Source organism: Gadus chalcogrammus, chromosome 12, assembly GCF_026213295.1.
Source record: "Gadus chalcogrammus isolate NIFS_2021 chromosome 12, NIFS_Gcha_1.0, whole genome shotgun sequence".
Classification (NCBI taxonomy): domain Eukaryota; kingdom Metazoa; phylum Chordata; class Actinopteri; order Gadiformes; family Gadidae; genus Gadus; species Gadus chalcogrammus.
Window position 1 is genome coordinate 9,159,081 of NC_079423.1, and position 6,594 is coordinate 9,165,674.

General features: G+C 44.0%; 7 non-coding genes across 7 annotated transcripts; all 7 read left to right on the forward strand.

Annotated features, from left to right (window-relative positions):
• Nucleotides 1-552: 552 nt before the first annotated feature.
• LOC130397702 (5S ribosomal RNA) lies at nt 553-671 on the forward strand. The gene has a single exon (XR_008900285.1). It is a non-coding gene; the product is annotated as a 5S ribosomal RNA (ribosomal RNA).
• Nucleotides 672-1,199: 528 nt separating this feature from the next.
• LOC130397703 (5S ribosomal RNA) lies at nt 1,200-1,318 on the forward strand. The gene has a single exon (XR_008900286.1). It is a non-coding gene; the product is annotated as a 5S ribosomal RNA (ribosomal RNA).
• A 529-nt stretch (nt 1,319-1,847) lies between these two features.
• LOC130397704 (5S ribosomal RNA) lies at nt 1,848-1,966 on the forward strand. Its single transcript, XR_008900287.1, has one exon. It is a non-coding gene; the product is annotated as a 5S ribosomal RNA (ribosomal RNA).
• Nucleotides 1,967-2,495: 529 nt separating this feature from the next.
• Nucleotides 2,496-2,614, forward strand: LOC130397705 (5S ribosomal RNA). Its single transcript, XR_008900288.1, has one exon. It is a non-coding gene; the product is annotated as a 5S ribosomal RNA (ribosomal RNA).
• Nucleotides 2,615-3,143: 529 nt separating this feature from the next.
• LOC130397706 (5S ribosomal RNA) lies at nt 3,144-3,262 on the forward strand. The gene has a single exon (XR_008900290.1). It is a non-coding gene; the product is annotated as a 5S ribosomal RNA (ribosomal RNA).
• A 529-nt stretch (nt 3,263-3,791) lies between these two features.
• Nucleotides 3,792-3,910, forward strand: LOC130400034 (5S ribosomal RNA). Its single transcript, XR_008902520.1, has one exon. It is a non-coding gene; the product is annotated as a 5S ribosomal RNA (ribosomal RNA).
• A 529-nt stretch (nt 3,911-4,439) lies between these two features.
• On the forward strand, nt 4,440-4,558 carry LOC130399847 (5S ribosomal RNA). The gene has a single exon (XR_008902344.1). It is a non-coding gene; the product is annotated as a 5S ribosomal RNA (ribosomal RNA).
• Nucleotides 4,559-6,594: the final 2,036 nt, after the last annotated feature.

The window sequence follows — 6,594 nt, forward strand, 5'->3', positions numbered from 1 at the left end:
GGGAATACCAGGTGCTGTAAGCTTTTTCTTTTTCAACTCGAGCTCATTGACTCCGTGGCCTACCGTGGCGTACCGTGACCTGATGTTTACTGCCAACCGCTTTGGAGGATTTAAGCAACATACAAAAACTGACAACGTCTCTCAAAACTATTTTTGTGAAACATGAGGACAGTATAGTGATACTGCCAGCAGGGAGCACCAGAGAGCTGAACCGACAGTTGTACATTTCTTAAACTTTCACCAACACAAACACGCACGCTCACTTCAGATCATGGGAGGACGTCAAAAAATCACCACCCATTCTCTGACACTTTAACCGTTAACCTTGGTTCAAACATTTAACATCACACGCACACGCAGTGTATTTCAGATAATTAATGAATTCAGATGTCACAATGATCGTTTACATGGATAAGGAGTCCTACTGAATCAATTACTGCCGTTTATATCTAACTAATGATTGTTTTTGTAAAAGTGTAACGTCGAGCCTCAGCAGCTTTCTCACTCCTTATGTGCTACTGTATAAAACCTGGTTTTGCGCCTGCACTAATTGCTTACGGCCATACCACCCTGAACACGCCCGATCTCGTCTGATCTCGGAAGCTAAGCAGGGTCGGGCCTGGTTAGTACTTGGATGGGAGACCGCCTGGGAATACCAGGTGCTGTAAGCTTTTTCTTTTTCAACTCGAGCTCATTGACTCCGTGGCCTACCGTGGCGTACCGTGACCTGATGTTTACTGCCAACCGCTTTGGAGGATTTAAGCAACATACAAAAACTGACAACGTCTCTCAAAACTATTTTTGTGAAACATGAGGACAGTATAGTGATACTGCCAGCAGGGAGCACCAGAGAGCTGAACCGACAGTTGTACATTTCTTAAACTTTCACCAACACAAACACGCACGCTCACTTCAGATCATGGGAGGACGTCAAAAAATCACCACCCATTCTCTGACACTTTAACCGTTAACCTTGGTTCAAACATTTAACATCACACGCACACGCAGTGTATTTCAGATAATTAATGAATTCAGATGTCACAATGATCGTTTACATGGATAAGGAGTCCTACTGAATCAATTACTGCCGTTTATATCTAACTAATGATTGTTTTTGTAAAGTGTAACGTCGAGCCTCAGCAGCTTTCTCACTCCTTATGTGCTACTGTATAAAACCTGGTTTTGCGCCTGCACTAATTGCTTACGGCCATACCACCCTGAACACGCCCGATCTCGTCTGATCTCGGAAGCTAAGCAGGGTCGGGCCTGGTTAGTACTTGGATGGGAGACCGCCTGGGAATACCAGGTGCTGTAAGCTTTTTCTTTTTCAACTCGAGCTCATTGCCTCCGTGGCCTACCGTGGCGTACCGTGACCTGATGTTTACTGCCAACCGCTTTGGAGGATTTAAGCAACATACAAAAACTGACAACGTCTCTCAAAACTATTTTTGTGAAACATGAGGACAGTATAGTGATACTGCCAGCAGGGAGCACCAGAGAGCTGAACCGACAGTTGTACATTTCTTAAACTTTCACCAACACAAACACGCACGCTCACTTCAGATCATGGGAGGACGTCAAAAAATCACCACCCATTCTCTGACACTTTAACCGTTAACCTTGGTTCAAACATTTAACATCACACGCACACGCAGTGTATTTCAGATAATTAATGAATTCAGATGTCACAATGATCGTTTACATGGATAAGGAGTCCTACTGAATCAATTACTGCCGTTTATATCTAACTAATGATTGTTTTTGTAAAAGTGTAACGTCGAGCCTCAGCAGCTTTCTCACTCCTTATGTGCTACTGTATAAAACCTGGTTTTGCGCCTGCACTAATTGCTTACGGCCATACCACCCTGAACACGCCCGATCTCGTCTGATCTCGGAAGCTAAGCAGGGTCGGGCCTGGTTAGTACTTGGATGGGAGACCGCCTGGGAATACCAGGTGCTGTAAGCTTTTTCTTTTTCAACTCGAGCTCATTGACTCCGTGGCCTACCGTGGCGTACCGTGACCTGATGTTTACTGCCAACCGCTTTGGAGGATTTAAGCAACATACAAAAACTGACAACGTCTCTCAAAACTATTTTTGTGAAACATGAGGACAGTATAGTGATACTGCCAGCAGGGAGCACCAGAGAGCTGAACCGACAGTTGTACATTTCTTAAACTTTCACCAACACAAACACGCACGCTCACTTCAGATCATGGGAGGACGTCAAAAAATCACCACCCATTCTCTGACACTTTAACCGTTAACCTTGGTTCAAACATTTAACATCACACGCACACGCAGTGTATTTCAGATAATTAATGAATTCAGATGTCACAATGATCGTTTACATGGATAAGGAGTCCTACTGAATCAATTACTGCCGTTTATATCTAACTAATGATTGTTTTTGTAAGAGTGTAACGTCGAGCCTCAGCAGCTTTCTCACTCCTTATGTGCTACTGTATAAAACCTGGTTTTGCGCCTGCACTAATTGCTTACGGCCATACCACCCTGAACACGCCCGATCTCGTCTGATCTCGGAAGCTAAGCAGGGTCGGGCCTGGTTAGTACTTGGATGGGAGACCGCCTGGGAATACCAGGTGCTGTAAGCTTTTTCTTTTTCAACTCGAGCTCATTGACTCCGTGGCCTACCGTGGCGTACCGTGACCTGATGTTTACTGCCAACCGCTTTGGAGGATTTAAGCAACATACAAAAACTGACAACGTCTCTCAAAACTATTTTTGTGAAACATGAGGACAGTATAGTGATACTGCCAGCAGGGAGCACCAGAGAGCTGAACCGACAGTTGTACATTTCTTAAACTTTCACCAACACAAACACGCACGCTCACTTCAGATCATGGGAGGACGTCAAAAAATCACCACCCATTCTCTGACACTTTAACCGTTAACCTTGGTTCAAACATTTAACATCACACGCACACGCAGTGTATTTCAGATAATTAATGAATTCAGATGTCACAATGATCGTTTACATGGATAAGGAGTCCTACTGAATCAATTACTGCCGTTTATATCTAACTAATGATTGTTTTTGTAAGAGTGTAACGTCGAGCCTCAGCAGCTTTCTCACTCCTTATGTGCTACTGTATAAAACCTGGTTTTGCGCCTGCACTAATTGCTTACGGCCATACCACCCTGAACACGCCCGATCTCGTCTGATCTCGGAAGCTAAGCAGGGTCGGGCCTGGTTAGTACTTGGATGGGAGACCGCCTGGGAATACCAGGTGCTGTAAGCTTTTTCTTTTTCAACTCGAGCTCATTGCCTCCGTGGCCTACCGTGGCGTACCGTGACCTGATGTTTACTGCCAACCGCTTTGGAGGATTTAAGCAACATACAAAAACTGACAACGTCTCTCAAAACTATTTTTGTGAAACATGAGGACAGTATAGTGATACTGCCAGCAGGGAGCACCAGAGAGCTGAACCGACAGTTGTACATTTCTTAAACTTTCACCAACACAAACACGCACGCTCACTTCAGATCATGGGAGGACGTCAAAAAATCACCACCCATTCTCTGACACTTTAACCGTTAACCTTGGTTCAAACATTTAACATCACACGCACACGCAGTGTATTTCAGATAATTAATGAATTCAGATGTCACAATGATCGTTTACATGGATAAGGAGTCCTACTGAATCAATTACTGCCGTTTATATCTAACTAATGATTGTTTTTGTAAAAGTGTAACGTCGAGCCTCAGCAGCTTTCTCACTCCTTATGTGCTACTGTATAAAACCTGGTTTTGCGCCTGCACTATTTGCTTACGGCCAAACCACCCTGAACACGCCCGATCTCGTCTGATCTCGGAAGCTAAGCAGGGTCGGGCCTGGTTAGTACTTGGATGGGAGACCGCCTGGGAATACCAGGTGCTGTAAGCTTTTTCTTTTTCAACTCGAGCTCATTGCCTCCGTGGCCTACCGTGGCGTACCGTGACCTGATGTTTACTGCCAACCGCTTTGGAGGATTTAAGCAACATACAAAAACTGACAACGTCTCTCAAAACTATTTTTGTGAAACATGAGGACAGTATAGTGATACTGCCAGCAGGGAGCACCAGAGAGCTGAACCGACAGTTGTACATTTCTTAAACTTTCACCAACACAAACACGCACGCTCACTTCAGATCATGGGAGGACGTCAAAAAATCACCACCCATTCTCTGACACTTTAACCGTTAACCTTGGTTCAAACATTTAACATCACACGCACACGCAGTGTATTTCAGATAATTAATGAATTCATATGTCACAATGATCGTTTACATGGATAAGGAGTCCTACTGAATCAATTACTGCCGTTTATATCTAACTAATGATTGTTTTTGTAAGAGTGTAACGTCGAGCCTCAGCAGCTTTCTCACTCCTTATGTGCTACTGTATAAAACCTGGTTTTGCGCCTGCACTAATTGCTTACGGCCATACCACCCTGAACACGCCCGATCTCGTCTGATCTCGGAAGCTAAGCAGGGTCGGGCCTGGTTAGTACTTGGATGGGAGACCGCCTGGGAATACCAGGTGCTGTAAGTTTTTTCTTTTTCAACTCGAGCTCATTGACTCCGTGGCGTACCGTGACCTGATGTTTACTGCCAACCGCTTTGGAGGATTTAAGCAACATACAAAAACTGACAACGTCTCTCAAAACTGTTTTTGTGAAACATGAGGACAGTATAGTGATACTGCCAGCAGGGAGCACCAGAGAGCTGAACCGACAGTTGTACATTTCTTAAACTTTCACCAACACAAACACGCACGCTCACTTCAGATCATTGGAGGACGTCAAAAAATCACCACCCATTCTCTGACACTTTAACCGTTAACCTTGGTTCAAACATTTAACATCACACGCACACGCAGTGTATTTCAGATAATTAATGAATTCAGATGTCACAATGATCGTTTACATGGATAAGGAGCAGTGGCGGCGCCAGAAATAATTTGTTGCAGTTGCTTAACAGTTGCTGTATGAATTCAAGAGGTTGCTGGTCAAAAAAAAAAACCTTGATCAAAACACCTGAATTTGGCAGAGGCACGGCCGGGAAGACATTTTCGGCACGGGTTGGGGTGGTTGCGGTCCCGTACGAGGCAAGTTTACAGTACAGTAACAACACAGACTAATCGCACCACTGTGATTGAGTGTGATCGTATCATTTGACAGTTCAACGTGCGCTATCTTTCTCCCTCTCCCTCACACACACACAGACAAAAAGACGTAAAGACATAGAACAATATAGAGGAAGATCTTTAAGAAGGCCAACATGAAAATAGCCCAGCGGCATGTACACATTCACTGCTAGTCCAGGTGGCACTGCGGCCACACGACATATAACAAACAACATAGTTCTCTCAATCAACAGTCCGTCAGCAGTCCCCCAACTACAAGGTTAGCTGTCCTGTCAATAGTGGTGAATTGCACATCTCAGACCCACCGTCGCCACGGTACATTCCAAAGCATTCACATTAGTTGCGCGATACGTCTCAAATGTAGGCCTATGTGGAACATTAATACAATAGTTGCTATTATTGTTGAGTCAAGTCAATATGCTGCGACGGGCAAACTTAATAACCAAACGGCCTACCTTAAATCGATGTCTTGATCACAGGACTTCTTGCAATATTCCACTTTAATCCATACGGTTTAACACACCAACATTGTTAGCAAGCATGTGATAACATTGTATTGCTAATTCAGAACTGTGTAGGCTACAATATTTTCTTCCGTTTCTTGACCTCAGCATAACCCCCCTCCGAACAACTGCCAAGTCCAACACAAGTCTGGCTATTAACGAGCCCATCCTCAGCCTCGCCATCGCGAGTCGTGTTTGAACTTGATTTCTTTCGAAATAGTAAAAACTTGTCCATATTTTTTAAGCGCCAACGAGCCGGCAACGAACATCTCTGACTGATAATCTCGCCGCGAGATGTCCGCATATTTGAAATGTTATTTATTTTTCGTAAGACTATGCTATTAATGAAATTATTGTTTCAAGTACATTAAATAATAATTAATTAATATTGTACATATTGCTTGGGATCGTTTGTGTTAATTGTGTGTATGTGTTTTTTTTTAATCTGTTCATGTCACTTACAGAGTGTGCGCATGCCCAACGCTCGGGAACTGGGCACGGTGAGGGGGAGGGGAGGAGAGGAGAGTCCCAGGCTGACTCGTGTTCATTTGAACGACTACTCACTGATTATGCACTTAATCTGGTGATTCATATGACAGGAATGGTCGGTATGGTGACGGGTACCGCATTCGGCCATAGGTTTAGTTGAACTTATTTAATACCATTTTACGGAAAATGGCATTATTTCAAATATGTTGTTTGAGTTGGACAAAAAATCAGGGGTTGCTCTGGGGTTTCTGAGTAATTGCTTGGAGTTGCTATAGCAACGGCAAGCAACCGTTTGGCGCCGCCCCTGATAAGGAGTCCTACTGAATCAATTACTGCCGTTTATATCTAACTAATGATTTTTTTTGTAAAAGTTTAACGTCGAGCCTCAGCAGCTTTCTCACTCCTTATGTGCTACTGTATAAAACCTGGTTTTGCGCCTGCACTAATTGC